At 44.3% G+C, this 16,645-nt stretch overlaps 1 protein-coding gene across 2 annotated transcripts in view; it reads left to right on the top strand.

The window, feature by feature from the left end:
* The window catches only part of LOC126408778 (disks large homolog 1-like), a 178,721-nt gene that overhangs the window by 71,431 nt on the left and 90,645 nt on the right, over positions 1–16,645 (top strand). The window lies entirely within an intron of this gene.

Genomic DNA, 16,645 nt, shown 5'->3' with positions numbered 1-16,645 from the left:
TGTTAGAGTGCAGTGTTCTGTTGGGACATTCATGTGGATGCCACCTGACACGCTCCACCCACCTGAGCACCAGTGCAGACCAGGTACCCCGCCTCATGGCAACAGCACTCCCCAGTAGCTGTGGCCCCCCAGCAGGACAATGAGTCACGCCACACCACAAAAACTGCTCAGGAATGCTGCGAGGAACGTGACAAAGAGATCAAGGCATCAACCTGGCCTCCAAATTCCCCAGATCCCCATCTGATCAAACATCTGTGGGACGTGCAGTTACCCCACCTCACAACCCACAGGACCCAAAAGATCTGAAGTCACAGAATTGATTGAAATCCTGATTAAACACTGACGACTAGAGCAGTGCCACCCTCATTTTTGATGTGGAGCTGCTGAATTGCTGAGGTTAAAGGTCGCTCATCAGAGTTTCTCATTCCACCAACATCTCTGACACAAATAACTTGAGTTAAAGGCGCTGTCAGTGGCATTTCTAAACATGAAGAAGTCTTTCATCTTCAGTCCAAGGAGCACCCACCATGGATCAGGGGTGCCTCTGAGGTACCAGCATGTCCCTCAGGTCATGCCTGAGCAGCTTTTGTGATGTGGCATGGTGCATTGTCCTGCTGGGGGGTCATTGCCATCGATAAGTGCTGTTGCCATGAGGGGGTTTATTTTGTATGCAACGGTGTTCGGATGGGTGGAGCACGTCAAGTAGCATCCACATGAATGCCAGGACCCAACGTGTCCCAGCAGACCATTGCACTGTAACGAGATGCTCACTGTGATTCACTTAACCCGCCAGTGGCTTTAATGTTTTGGCTGATTGGTGTATATTCCAACAGCGCACTTAATGAACGGTCCAGCTCCAAAAATAAAAAATCTAAGCGTGGTGGCAGATGTTTTAATCGTGGCCAGCACAGATTTGAATGTGTGGGAAACCCTGAGATGGATGTGGTGCTGCTTTAGAAATATCTGCCAGCGTTGCAGACCAGTAAACAAAATACAAATGTAGTTACACTGGAAGTCGAAATTTGGTCACATTTAAAGACTTTGTGCTTGTGTTGTTATTTCTGATGATTCCTGGAGTTTTTTTTACAGGTGTAAAGTTGGTAAATACTTGAGAGAATTTAAGATGAGCAGATTTAGTGCACGAGAGCTGAAAGTATCCTTCAGCTTGTTTTACTCTGCTCTGCTGCAGTGGGAACAAAACATGGAAAAAACAGGAAGGAGGAATATTTTCAGCTCCACTTTGGAAAGGGAAAGTCATGGAAACACCACAGAGGAAGTTTGACCCTGTGTGGTGGTGTGCTGCCCCCTGCTGGATGATTGTGGTGGTGTTTGTCTGAATTGTTTCCATTAGTGGTCTCTGCTGGGTTCACTGGGATTTACACACTGTCTTTAAGTATCTCAGTGCAGCGTCTCCTCGGTTTAAAGCTGGAAAAAATCAGCTGTATAACAGTTGGCTAATAATTCTATATTTCTGTTTGGCATTTCTTTATTGTTTGATAAACTGCCACCTGTAATGAGGCCTGTGTGGAAACATGGAGATGTTTTGGTCCAGTTTTTACATGGGAAATTAATAGTTTAATAGGAGGTGAGTTAAATTTGAACAAGATCTTGTTTAGGGTCAAACATGACAGCAAGATCCTTTAAAGCCCGACATCCTGCAGACACCTGCAGGAGGTTTAAACTCTGCCTTTTAAAATGAGAATATGTCAAAAACTAAAAAATAAACATGGATCAAATAAGTAAAGAAGTGTTAAGAAATGTTTTGTTTATGTCTCTAGATTTGTAAATCTATGGATCCGGATGGAAATTATGACTGTAATTTCCACTGGATAAACGAACAGAATGTAACATAAGGGCAAATAAATTTTCTGTAGCTGTCGATGTAACGCAGCTCTAATATGTGTTGATGTGTGACATCGTTTTGTTTACCGTCACGCGGGGCTGGGCGATAAAACAACTATGTACGATATATCAATATATTTTCAAGCAAGATATAAATTTAGAAAAAACGTTCATATCGATTTAGGGTCAAGTTGCGTTACGTGACACATACTCATAATATGAATATTTGTTCATATCTCCCAGCCCTAGGTCACAGTAACCTTTGACCACCAAATGCTATCAGTTCACTCGAGTCCATGTGGACGTTTGTGCCAAAGTTAAAGATATTTCCTCTCGGCTTTCTTGAGACACTGCGTTCATGAGAATGGGACAGAGGGACAACATGAAAACATAATGACACCAGTCAGCCTGTAAACACAGAGATATGAATATTTGTCCATATCGCCCAGCACTACTGTCACATGTTTTGGCATTTTCTCCCTGGGTTCATCTCGCTCTTTCTGTAGCGAGCTGAACTCACATTTTAGAGTTTGATTCTGACATGTCATCATGTGTCCCTTAAAAGTTGTGGAGAAGTTTGGAAATTTTGTCCATGAAAATGTGAGGGAACCCTGGTTAAAGGCTCAGGTGCTGGTGCTCTCTTTAAGGACGTGTTTCAGTCTGTATCTGTTTACTTTAAGTTATATAGTCTCATTTAGCAGTTTGGCGACTGATGTGTGAGCAGTTCCAGCTGTCACTGGATTACTGTGACACTGAAGGAAACTTAGAAACATGGTGATTCTCAGGCAGCGTCTGCAGCGTCTTTTATTGGACCTTTATTCTGAAAGGACTACAGACACAAACAGTTGAAAACACAACAGGATTTTCTGGTGCATCATTCAGCTGACATGTCCAGTGCAGTCCAACAGGGGGAGCCACCTCTGCAGTGTAAAATAAACAACAATGAGCACATGAATTGACTCCAGCAGTTCATATGAGACTTTAATCCAGGACGGTTACACTGATTAAACTCAGCTTCACCGTCACACAGGAAGAAACCTCAACCCAACACGCACACAGATATAAACACATCTTAAACATATTTTCTGTGTCAGAAAAACAAGACAATTCTTTACCTGATCCACAGCTGGGGTCAGGTCAGGTCCACACAGACGGACAGACAGAAGTCCACAGTGTGAGTCCTGGTTTTGGAGTGTGTGTAGTGAGCGATGTGTAAAAAGCAGCAGGGTAAATTTAGAAGGAGGCCGTCACATCTGAACCTGTCAGCTGCTATCACTGTCACTGCAAACACTCAGTCTGCACTGCTGGACTGCACTCCGCCTCTCTGACTCTGTGTGTGTGTGTGTGTGTGTGTGTGTGTGTGTGTGTGTGTGCGCAGCCTGACTCAGGCTTTGATAATGAGGCGCTCAAACAGCAGCAAACCCAGACAGAAGCTAATTGGTGCAAACTGTCCAAAATGTAATTCACTTTAATGGGAGCTTCTTCAGAGGTCTGTCTGTCTGTCTGTCAGAAAGTGAATATAATCTGGTCAGTGTGTTTTCTTTAGTGTATAATCAGCTGAAAATAAGATTCAATATTTGTTCTCTCAGAATGAGACGTTTATATCTACACAGGGAGCAGGTCCTCGTCTACACAGATTGCTATGTTGCACCGCCATGTTTCTACAGTAGCCCAGAACGGACAAACCAAACACTTGCTTTTGATATGGAAATTTGTATTTTCACATCAGCCACTGTAGTTAGAAACCCTGTTGCTTAGTCACAGAAAAAAAAGTGAAGCTCTACTGGGAGCTGTGCCTTGTCAAAACTCATCAAAACCTATATGACTGGGCCAATGGCACTTGAACCGGCAGCCCTCTGGTTCTCAAGCCAAGTCCTGATGGACTGAACTGCTGCCGCCCCCATGATGGTGCTACAGAGACCTTACGAAGTCCCTTCTTTCTGCCGCCTTTCCATTCTTACACAGAACCAAACACAGCAGCAACATCATGTCACTGTAGTGTGTGATTTTTAGACAGCATGCCGGTATCAGGGGAGCAAAAGAGGCGCGACAGCAGGACGTGCGACAGCAGGACGTGCGACAGCGGCGGCATCATGTCCCTCTTGTGTGACGTGTAAGGGCTCATTTATTCTCCCTGTACGTACTAAAATAGATGTGTCTGTTTCAAACGTTGTAAACGTCACTGCCCTCGTATGTTGTCATAGATACAGCCAGTAGATGGCACTAGAGGGCGGAGTAAAAAGTTTCATACGGCAGATATGGACGGAGACTTTTTTGGACTATATTATTGATTTGTTCTGTTCCGCCATCTTCAAAATATTTTTAAATCTCCTACGGCCGTGGCGATTGAACTACGCTCCTTTATCACCTCCGGTGGTTCTGCTCCGATTCACCTGTATCCGTAAGCTGTCAGAAAACATGCACACGTGGACGAAATGAACGCAGAGTAGGAACAGAGGGCTCTGACTGTCTCTGTATCTAACGTTCAGACTAAATGAGCCTTGAGACAAGTGCCACAGCCTCTAGTGTGACATATAACATACGTGTCAGTGGCACTTTATAAACAAAAGCAATCACATGACATGTCAGTAACAACATCATGTATGGTCCCTGTTATATGGCGGCCGATCTCGTCCTCTGCTTGGAGGGTAAGTAGCTCCTGGACTTCATTGTTTTCACTATTAGCTGCTAACTGCTAACAGCTGCTTTTTAAATCTCCCGCAGTGGGTCGCACACATAACACGTCATCAGAATGTTACACCTGTCCATCCTGCTGGCTTAATGGCGAGAAACCTCTGTCCAGCATTCTGTGATCGTACCTTTCATTTTGTTGTGAAGCTCTTGTAGTGACGTAGTTCAGGGTTCCTCGGATCCTTCAGAAGTCTTAAAAAAATCTGAATTCATTCATGTCTGATTAATGTATGTGGTTTGTGTTTTTTCGTCTAAGCTTTGTGTAATTAGATTTGAATCTTTTCTCAGTGTGACTGGTTTGATTTCAACATGTGGACGTGTCACGTGAGGCTTTAAATGAGCAGCAGTTTGAATCTTTATTATCAGAGTTTCATATCATGAAAAGAACAGCTTCACCATCATGTCACATAACCACACAGAGAGCTTCTCTTTCCTCTTCCTCCTCACTTCTCACATTTTCTCTCATCTCGTCTTCACCCTGAGTGACTAACACACATCGACAGACGGTGGGTGGATGTGTGTGTTTGTGTGTGTGTGTGTGTGTGTGTGTGTGTGTGTGTGTGTGTGAGAGAGAGAGAGAGAGAGAGAGAGAGAGAGAGAGAGAGAGAGAGAGTGTCCAATTAAAAGCCAGCAGAGAGACCAACAGATAAAAATGACGGCCCAAATTCACTCTGTAGTTTTCTGTCGTCAGTCTCAGGAGGACTCTTCTCAGCTTCCTGCCGTCTCCACCCAGGACCAAATCTGTCTCATTATCTCACATACAGAGACACCGTCTGATCAGATAGGCGGTGTTTCCTTTGCTGTCTGTCTCAGAGGGAGGTCGTCCCCCCGTCCACAGTCTGCAGACAGTTCAGACGTAGGGCTGGGGAAATTGATACAGCAAAGTATTGTGATGTTTTGTGTAGCAATATCTTATCGTTACACACACGCCAAGTATTGATTTTTTTACTATAAATTTTTATTTTAACAGCTACAAATTAAGCTTTAGGTACCCTACCAGAGCAATCAGCTGCCTTTTCGGTTTCTAAGTGAGATGAACAGACTGAATTGTAGGAAAGCTGGTGTCCCTTCAGCTGAACAGTTATTTGAACTCACATATTTCTGAAAAATTTCAGTCAGGCTTTTGTTCCCAAAACCAGACTGAAACGACACTAGTAAAGGTTGTAAACCATCTTAGAATGAAACTCGCTGAAGGGGAGATCTCAGTTCTTGTCCTTCTTGAAGTGTAGCTTTCAACACCATCAATCACAGCGTTCTTCTAAACCAGCTCCATACCAATCTGAGCATTTCAGGCACAGTACTAACCTGGTTCAAGCCTTATCTGACAGGAAGAGACTAAGGCCATGTTTACACAAAAACGATCCGCTGAAAACGGAATCGTTTCTCATTTTCATGTTGAAAAAAAGTTCAGTGTTCAGACGATATTGTTTTGATAACAATCGCCGTGCGCACTGATCCGCAAAAATGACACAAAAACGCTGTAGTATACATGCCAGGCCAGTAGGTGGTGGTGTGACTGTAATGAAACAACACAAGCCTGTGCACATGCGCTTCCTTCTACAGAGCGGTGATGTATAAACACACAAAATGGCAACCGCACAAACGTTTGTCTGGACAGCCATTGTTGTTGTGATGGTCGGTTTTCCAAAAAATTGCAGTCTGGAACCCGTTTTCAAAACGTTGTGTTTTCAGGCATCCAAAATGCAGCTGTCGTGTGAACGATCAGACAAAACGTAACTTAAGTTTACTGTTTTCAGTTGAAATCATTGCCGTATGAACAGGACCTGAGTTGTGTCCCTGGGTGAGTCACTGTCTTCCAAAATTGTGATCAATCGTGGTGTCCCCCAGGGGTCCATTCTGGGACCCACTCTTTTTAATCTGTATATGTTGCCACTGGAAAATGTTATTAGAGAGCATGACATTGATTTCCAGTCCTATGCTGACGATACTCAGCTGTTTCTCTCATTCTCATCAGATGATAAAAGCCCAACTGAAAAAGTGTCTCGCTGTATCGACTGAATTTATACATGGATGTCCCAAAATTTCCTGCAACTCAACAGAGACAAAACTGAAGTTCTATCATCGGATCAAAAGAAAAGCAATTTCAATTTAACATCATTTACAGAAGCAGGCTGTGAACAAAAATCATGACGTAAAGAACCTTGGTGTTATTTTTGACTGTGACCTGTGTTTTCCCATCTTAGAAATATTACCCGTGTGTGACCTTTTTTATCTAAAGACGACACGAAAACTTGTTCATGCTTTTAACTCTGCAGACTGGACCACTTTAATGCCTTGTTCTCAGACCTCACAGAAACCTCCAAAATGCAGCAGCACGTCTACTCACCAAGACAAGACATGGAGAACACATTACTCTGGTTTTAAAAGCTTGTCATTGCCTCTTGTTCATTTAAAAATTCATTTTAATGTTTTGCTTTTTTAATCTCTTCATGGTCTGGCTCCTGACTATTGATCCGATGTGATAGTCAAATACATTCCCTTCAGATCCTTAAGATCCTCGACCTCTGGTCTATTGAACGTCGCCCAGAGTAGAACCAAAGGTGCGGTGATGCTGCGTTCAGTGTCTCAGGCCCTCGTCTCTGATCAGCCTTCCAGAGGACGGCAGACTCTCTGATTCAGCTTCCAACGAAATCTTAAAACCTTTAGACCTGCATTTTTGCAGCTTTTATTTAATTAATTGGTATCAAACTAGTTTTTATATTTGTGTGTGTGTGTGTGAGAGAGAGAGATCAAATCTTATTTACTCTTTCCTATTCTGTCTTTTATATGTATTTTCTCATTTTATTATGTAAAGCACTTTGAGTTGCACTTGCTGTACGAACTGTGCAATATGAATCAAGTTAGTATTATTATTATTAAAACTTAATCATATTAGATAAAACAGATATAGACAGTTTTTATTTCACAACACATCCTCACTGTGACCTCGTCACAGGTGTTTGTTGGACCCATCTACCAGGCCTCCTGCTCGCCCCAGTCGGACTTTAGCCGCCTTAACTTTCGTCCTTGTCCTGCCACGTTTCCCCCTGATGCTGCCGGGCACTGTTAAACTGTAACGGCAACCGGCCATGTATCATGCCGACATTGAAGGACACCTTTTGTCGTTGGTTTCTGACGTCATAGATTTCGACGACTTCGGAATGAGACCGGGATCTTTTTTTACCTTGACATTTAACTGACTGAATAAATTTCATGTGTCGCTGTTTTAACGGCAACAGAACAGGTTTTGTTGTGAAGCTCTTGTAGTGACGTAGTTCAGGGTTCCTCTGATCCTTCTGAAGTCTCAATAAAATCTGAATTCATTCATCTTCTCAGGCTTTCAAACTGAGATTTTACGGCACAGCTGAGACCGGTACGAGACGGTTCGTACGAAGTAAGTTTTTTTTTTCCAAACTCCAAACTCAGCACGACGGGAATCACAGTGGTGGAATCTCACACGTCAAGTGAGAAACACAGATTTACTGAGGAAAGTCCCGCCCACAAACGTAACATGTTCCCCAGTTCTACTCTACTGTCGTCTCCACCGGGCCTCATCACACCTCTGACAGCAGCAGCACACCTGAGAGCACTGTCAGGTCACCTGAGGCCGAGGACGCACAGGAAATACCTGGACTGAAACCTGAGGCCGAGGACGCACGGGAAACACCTGGACTGAAACCTGAGGCCGAGGACGCACAGGCAACAATGACCCTCCATTTTAATTCATCATCCCTCCTTCTCCTCTTCCTCTTTCTTCTTCCGTGTTTCTCTTCTCTTCCTGTCTTTGATCCTCCCATTCCTCTCATCTTCTACGTCTCCTTTTCCTCTTCCCCCACTGCTTCCTCTTCTTTTTCCTCCTCTTCCTCTTTTTGCTCCTCCTCATCTCTTACTGTCTCCTCCTCTTCCTCATTTTGCTCCTCCTCCTTCGCTGTCCTCTGTTGCCTCCTATTTCTATTCCTGTCTCCTTTTCATCTTCTAATGTCCTCTCCTTTTCCTCCCTTGTTTTCTCTACTCTTTCCTCCTCCTCTTCCTCTGCTCCTCAACTTCTCATTTTCTTCCTCTTCCTCCTCAACTTTTTCTTTCTCTTCCTCTTCCTACTCTTCCTCTTCCTGTCTCCTCCTCCTCTTTCTCCTCCTCTCCCTCTGTTCCTCCTCTTCCTCTCCTCCACATCACTGACTCTGTCCTACATCACTCTACCTTCCCTGAGGATACACCCCCACTCGCTCTCTCTCTCTCTCTCTCCGATGAGTCATGTGACCAACCCCCCCCCCCCTCCCTCCCTGGAGACCAATCACACCCCCACAGAGGAGAGCTTAACACACACACACACACAAACAGAGACACACACAGTAAACACACAGCGACACTCGTGCGCCCGGCTCTCATCATCATCATCATCATCCTCACTCTGTCAGCGGAGAGAGAGAGGCAGCAGGGAGCGAGGAGAAAAGCCAGAGAACGAGCAAGAGAGGAGTCGCCGCAAACGCCTGAGAGGAGGTCAAGAGGGAGAGGAATATTTTCTACCAGCAGAGGAAGAAGAAGGAGGAGGAGGAAGAGGAGGAGGAGGAGGAGGAGGAGGAGGGGTCAGCGGAGAGGAGGAGGGGGGAGGTTCTCCCTGAATGAAGGAAGAGCTCTGGGAGTCGTTTCCTCCCCGCCGCGATGGAGCGACACGAGGAATGAGGGCGGATGGTGAGAGCAGGGAGCAGCAGCAGCAGTGGAGGAGGAGGTGGAGAGGCTGGAGGTGGAAGCGGAGGAGGAGGTGCGGGGGGAGCCGCGGCCGGAGCCGGGCGGCGCGGGAGGAGCCGGCAGCGCTCCCGGAGGAGGCGGCTGTCGGCCAACTGCCCCGGCGCCGACAAGATGTCCCCCGGCTCCAAGAAGGTGGAGTGTTTCTCGCCCATGCTGTGCCACTGCAAGGTGGCCTGCACCAACAGCACCATCTCCCTCATGTTCGGCTGCAAGGTGGGTGGAAACATCAGGCAGGGCAGCCGGAGGGAGATCCTCGGCAGAGTTTGGTGTTTCACGTGGGTGGGCGTGTGTGAGGTCACGGCGTCAGGCTTGGTTTGTTTACACAGCTGTAATTAACAGAAAGTGGAGATCCAGAGTGAGGCTGAAGGCAGAGTTCATCCCAACAGCTGAAAACATTTCACTGGAGCTAAACTGTGTCGTTAAATCACCGAACCTGACGTGGTTGTCAGAAATCTGAATTGTGGCTGCAGCTAATAATCAATCTGCCAAAAACTACTGAAAAATACTCGTCAATAAATCCAAACTCTGATAAAGTGTGTTTACGGTCAGATCAACGAAAAGCAGCAAATCATTTTCAAGTTTTTGCTTAAAAATATGAATCAGTTACAATTATCAGATACTTTTTCTGTGCATCGACTTGTTAATTAATCAGTGGATATTTCAGCTCTAATTAGCATGTTGAGCTTTAAAACACGACAAACGATCGCTGACTCTTCAGATTCTTCGCTGGCAGTTTTCAGTGTTTGAGTTCAGCGACAGTTCCTTTGGTTGTTTACGTTTGTCTTATTGTGGTAGTTTTATCTGTCTTTTCTTTTAGGAATAAAGAAAGTTAATACATGAAACCTGTCAACACAAACATCTGAGTAAATCTGGCAAATTTTTAAAGAATAATTTGAACTTTAAAGCAGACCTTTAGTCCTAAGTACTCGATGGGTCAAGATCCATAAATGTTGTTAAATGCAACGTTGTTATTTAACTTAAATCTGCTTTTTTACAACTTGAAGTTTATTTTGCTAGTACCAAGTACTAACCATACTAACTTGGTCCAAGTCTGGCAACATGAACGTTTGAGTGAATTTGGCAATTTGGGCAATTTTTAAATAATTTCAAATTAAAAGCTGCAGGCTTTTAGTCCCCAGAGTTCTTGTCTCCCATGATGCATCTTAATGGCTGTGTTTGTTTACTTAAAACCTCTAAAATCTCATCATTTCAGTTTCTTAAATTATTCTGCTTTTTTACAACCTGGGTCTTATTTTGGTAGTTTTATCCATGTTTTCTATCAGTGATAATAATCAGTCGATTTGATGGCGTGACTTTTGTAGATATTTGTCCTTCTTTGGTCAAAACTGAAGCGGCGGAGGCGGAGACGTGCTGATTTTTAGTCCAGAGCAAAATCCCATAACATCACAAACACTGACTAATTTAAAGCCTGTTTGTTTGTGAGTTTACACACAGCAACACAACCTTAAAACCCTGAACAGTGAGGCTCCATCACTGCTGCAGCAGGACAGCGTTCGCTCCTGCAACAGAAACAGGTTCATTCCTGCTGCTTCCATCAGATATTTTCTTAAGTGAAACATCAGAAATGAAACTGTTGCCAGCGCAGAGATGGAGCGACACTGAATGTAAAGCAAAGCAGAAATGCGACCTGTGTGGGTGAGACAGAGAAACACTGCAGGGCAGTGAACGCATCAGAGAGAGGGGAGAAGCACAGAGGAGCTGGAACCAGAAAACATTTGATTCAAACCCTTAAAATTCTGCTGCAGCTCTGCGCCTGTCAGACAACAGCTGAGGGGGGAAAAGCCCCGTTAGCTTGTTGTCACTGAGCGCCTCTGTTTACTGTTTGACCTGACGCGACACCATAGGCCGCCTGCACCGCTTGTCATCTCCGCTTCACTGAACAGGCCAATGGGAGGCTGTGGTTGCAGCAGCGCTGGGGCGTGATTGGCTGGCAGGGGAGCGTCGGTGGTAGGCTGGCAGGCACGTGCATGTGTGGTCAACATGTGCTCTGCAGGGAAACACCGACGAACCGAAAGCACACTCACACACGAGACCTGCTGACGGAGAGACGTCCAGAAACTGAATCTGAATCTTTGTCTGAAATATAAATATGACAGTAAACACACATCGTGTCTTAAATATTTGACCTCATATTTGGCCTGAGCCAGGATGGAGCGCACATGGTGCACATTTCAGTTAAACAACAACTCCTCCACACTCCAACAGTCCTCCTCCTCTTCTTCTGATGGGTCAGGTGTTTCAAACAGCCCAATTATGTCTGACGGATTTTGTTTTTTCTCATTGATGTTGTCGGTTCTTGCAAGTTTGTCTTGCTGCAACTTCTGTGCTGCGGCTGAGGAGAGTAACGTGATCTTTGACAAACAGACAGAAATATTATTATTATTTAATATTATTTCAACCTTAAATGTTAAATGTCTGAAAGGTTTATTTCTTAATATCTGCAGCCTTTGTCTAACTCCTCGTCAGTATTTTGGGGTGGGATGTCCCCCGCTGATCTGGAGAACAGGAGTCTGCCTATTTTATCAGCTTGACGCCCAGTTTTCAGCAAAGATAAACTATTAAAGTGGTCTTTTGATGATCATATTGACATTACACCACCTTTCACTACAGATTCAACGCCTGTATCCATCACAGACATTAACATATACAGGCATTTCTTTTAACTCAACACTTTGTCTCTGTTTCAAATAAAAGCCCCCTGACAGCTCGCTTCATTTGTTGACACAAGGCTTTTTTATTGTGAGATATTTGCAGGACCATGTCGTGGACAATCTTGTGACTTGCGTGGCTTTATAACTGAGTTGAGTATCGACTTGTAATTGTGGAAATACAGTAGTTACAGCAGCAGACAGCGCTGCAGCAGCAACGCTGGCTGTGTGAACACTGCAGGCAGGAGGAGTTGAGTGAGGTTGCCATCATGCACTGCTCACGTAGGCAGTGTGTTCCAGGTGTTAGTACCACCCATGGTGCTGACTGGCTAATCAAGTCATGGGAAAACCGTTGTTTCGTGTCATGACGTCAGAGGAATCACTCAACTATAGTTTGGTGGAAGGTCTGGACTCAGGCGAGCATCATGCTGCCAAAGGGGCGAAAATGATTGTGTCCACCAGGGTGTCATATCTCCATCTCTGGGGATAAGTTTATACTGGTGACGACTGCAGTGTCATTTGTCCGGGCATGAGTGCAGACTGTAACGTTTCCCATTAAAGACAAAAGCCAGATGTTAGCAGGTGTTAGTTGAGGTCATGATCTCCTCTCAGGTGAGGTCACAGGAAGCCAGATCAGTTTCATGGCTCATTTATACTCAGTTTACATACAAAAATAAACAGACGGTGGTGGTCATGTGGACGGAGAATTCTTTGCACCATATTAAAAATTTGCTCCTTTGTGTCATTATTTAAATGTCTTCGTCGTATCTCGCTTGAACTACACTACACCATCTCCGGTGGTTCTGCTCCGTTTCGTCCGTGTCCGCAAGCTTTCACAAAGCGTGCACTAATACGGACACTAATACACAGTGCAGAGTCTGAACAGAAGGCTGCGTCCGTGTCTGTAAAAGTGTGAGAGGAAACGGCAGAGGAATTCCCTCTTTAATGTTTATGAACTCTGCTGTAGAAAACCCTCTGCTGGACTCCAGCTGACCTTTGACCCCTTGGCTCTGATTGGATGGTGGAGGAAGGGGCATTGGACGCTGTGCTGACCTCTGAACTGTCAGGCACAGGAGTCACTCAGATTACTGCTGCGTGCATCAGGATGTGATTGGTGTCTATTGTTAATCTGAAGGGATTGGGAAGCCGACGCTCTGTGCGGATCTCAGGCTGGAAGTTAGATGGTCAGATGGAAACGCTCCCACAGCGTCTGTGATGAGCCGCTCTGCTCTACCTCCTGCTCTGTGACAGCTTGATCGCAGCTAGTCTTAATTAAGTCCCATTGATCAGCTGCCATCGACCGCTTTCCCCACCACACACCCGATAGATTGTGCCGGAAGTTATCAATCGTGGAGCCGTGAAGTGTTTAGTGAGCTGCTGTTTCAAACGATCAGCTTCAAACAAATTCACCACAGAATCAGGTGATGTTTTCATTTAAAAACACCCGCTCGTCGGGACTGATCCAGGGTCTGTTCAAGGCCTGATGACACTCATCTGAAACCTCCGTTCACCTCCCCAACCAACTGTATCCTGTCAGTGGTGGAAGAAGAACTCAGATCTTTATCACAAGTCAAAGTAGTAACACTACACTACAAATAAAAGTCCTGCATTCAAAATCTTACTTAAGTAAAAGTACAAAAGTATGAGCCTTAAAAATATACTTAAAGTACCAAAAGTAAAAGTTCTTATCATGCAGAATTTCAGAATAATATCCATGATATGATTGGATGATAATTATTGATGCATTAATGTTGCAGCTGGTAAAGGTGGAGCTCATTTTAATGACTTCATACACTGCTGGGTGGATTCACCGCGAATTATACATCATAATTTATTAGACTATTTTTGTTTTGTATCAATAATCTGTAAAGTAACTAATGTGGATAGATGTAGTGCAGTAAAATGTATGAAGTAGCGTTAAATGGAAGTACAGCACTTGGGTAAATGTGGTCACGTCTGTAGTGTCAGGTGAGATCACAGGTCAGCATAACTCGAGCCTGACGGGTCCTGAAAACTACAAAAGGGTCGCACTGGGTTGGGCTCGAAATTGTGCGCTGATTGTTCGGGTCGGGCCAGAGGCATAAACGTAGACAGTGCAGGTGGTGCGGTTACACTGGGGCCCGTAGGTGGAGGGGCCCTGTTACCACCTGGAAATAATATTAATAATAATAATAATAACTTTGTATGAATGCCCTCAGAAAGGCAAACCCATCTCCATCATGGTTTTATGTTTTTGTAAAATGGTGTCAATCTATAACAATGTTATGTCCTTTTTGTTCAACCAGAAACAGTCCTGAAATCACCGTCACCAAAACCACCAGACTCCATTTAAATAAACACTCGTGTTAGTGTGTACAGAGGCAGCATGTTGTCACATCTAACTGAGTGAATTAAGAGTTAATTTCAACCAAACCAGAGCTGGTGATTATTGAAACAGTGGAAAGATGAACCAAGATGGTTTCTGAGGGTTTGAGTATCTCGGGGTCTTGCTCACGAGATGGGTCAGCAGTTTGGGGCGATGTCTGCAGTGATGCCGGCGCTATGTCCGACTGTCGCGGTGAAGAACGAGCTGAGCTGGGAGGCGAAGCTTTTGATCCACTGGTCCATCTCCGTCCCAACCCTCACCTGTGGTCATGAGCTCTGGGTAGTGACTGAAAGAATGAGGTCACAGATACAAGTGTCTGAAATGAGTTTCCTCTGTAGGGTATCTGGGCTCAGCCTTAGAGATAGAGGGAGGAGTCAGACACCTGGCTGGGGAGGGACTTTCTAAATGATGTTGCTCTAGCTCAATACTGGACCAATTATAAAAAATATCATTCTCAATAGTCACTCAGACAAAATAACATGGGACAGTAGGTTGAAAAAAAAGTCTGGATTTTTAAGTGTATTTGGTGTCCAGTAAGCCACACAGCAACTCGCTAATGGGCTGCGAGTGCTTTGGTTTCCACCTCGGCGTAAAAGGACGTGACGTTTTGTGGGCATTTCCATAAATATCAACTGTATCTAAGCCTGTATATGATTTATATGTTTATATAAAGCTTTAATATATAATACAGGTGGTGTCGACAGTTAGAGGATAAAATCAGACAGTATGAGATTTTCGTTGATTTTATTTTGGGCCACTTGTGGGCACCTGTATTTAAATCATCACCTATTCAGGGTTGACTTTATTTGTCATTATGAGCAACAGTTTGCACAGAGAGCCGTGTTAGCTTTTAGGAATATAAGAATATTGATTATTGCAGCTTTAAAGATCCATATTCTTTGTCTTCTGATCATTCTTAACATCATTTTAAACATGTTTGTTCACTGGACTCGGGACTGCAGAGAAACGATGGTACAGTTTGAGGTCAGAGGTCACAGTTCGTAGAGTCTTTGTCTCTCCATCTAGAGCGACACAAACGTTTCGATGGAAGGAGGTGGTGGTGGTTCTGTGGTGGAACATGAACGGGTGAGAGGAGGCTGTGAATCCTCATCATCATACTCTCTGTACTAGCTGAGTTGTTCAGTGTGTTCCTGTCAGACCGGCAGGACTAAAATAATGTGAGCGAGCGTTGGTGGAAATAGTCGCCGTGTGTGGGCGGTCTGGTCTCCTCTACAGGTTTCTATAATCAGACGGTCTGTTCACAGCCTCGACTCAAGTTTACACTACAGCTGTCACTTATTTAGTTTGATGTCCGTCTGTCAGTGGTCGAAGACAGAGTCAGTCTCACCCTTCAGTCTCACCCTTCAGTCTTTAGTCTTTTGTTTTCCTGTGTGACATCATACAGCTGCTCGATATGTCGTGAAATCTGCAGGCGGCTTTTAGTTCACATACGATCGTAGGTCTGAGCACACGTGTCGTCTTACGTTAAGCATGTGAAGTAAAATAGATCGTTACGCCTCTGTGCCGGCAGTAGTCATAGCTGATTGTCCGTGTGTCTGTCCCATTCCTGTTGACACAATGTCTCAGGAAGGCCTTAAAGGGAATTTCTTTGACTTTGGCACAAACGTCCCAGTGCTCAGCAACAAATTGATCAGTATTTGTTGGTCAGCAGTCACTGTGACCTTACGTACATCTCATTTTCGTGAATGCGGTATCTCAAGAATGCCCCAAGGGAATTTTTCCAAATTTGGCACAGATGTCCACTTGGACTCTGCAGTGATCTAATTGGAATTTGGTGGTCAAAGGTCAAGGTCACTGTGACCTTCAGGGATCCCATGGTCAGGGATAACCTATGGAATTTCACCACCACATTTGCCAGGCCTGGAAAAGTCATGGAATTTGTAAGAGTCAATGAGAGTTTTGGAAAAGTCTTGGAATTTTTGCTGTAACCTTTCATGTAATGCAACGTAATGGTGAGTTATGTTGCATTAGTTATATTGCGAGTTACTTCCTGTAGCTGTCAGCGTAACGTTGCTCTAATATGTGTTGATGTGTAACATTTTCTCCCCACGTTTCTTTTCTCCCTTCGTGTACGCCCTGTTAGCCGATATGATGCCTCAACAGAGTTTGAATCTGAAATGTGTGAAAAATTCCAGGCAAGAAAAAACAAAATGTTATTAGTCCTTGAAAGGTCATGGAAAAGTTTTGGAATTTTGTTGATGAAAATTCACGACGTGAATCCATCAGCACACCTTAAATTTCACTGTGACAACTTTGACCATCACTTTAGTTTTTATATGACACACACTTTTAGTAATGACTTTAAAAATAT

The sequence above is a fragment of the Epinephelus moara genome, chromosome 21 (genome assembly GCF_006386435.1).
Source record: "Epinephelus moara isolate mb chromosome 21, YSFRI_EMoa_1.0, whole genome shotgun sequence".
In the NCBI taxonomy this organism is placed as follows: domain Eukaryota; kingdom Metazoa; phylum Chordata; class Actinopteri; order Perciformes; family Serranidae; genus Epinephelus; species Epinephelus moara.
Note: the sequence above shows the minus strand (reverse complement) of the source record. Positions and strands in the feature narration are given on the sequence as shown.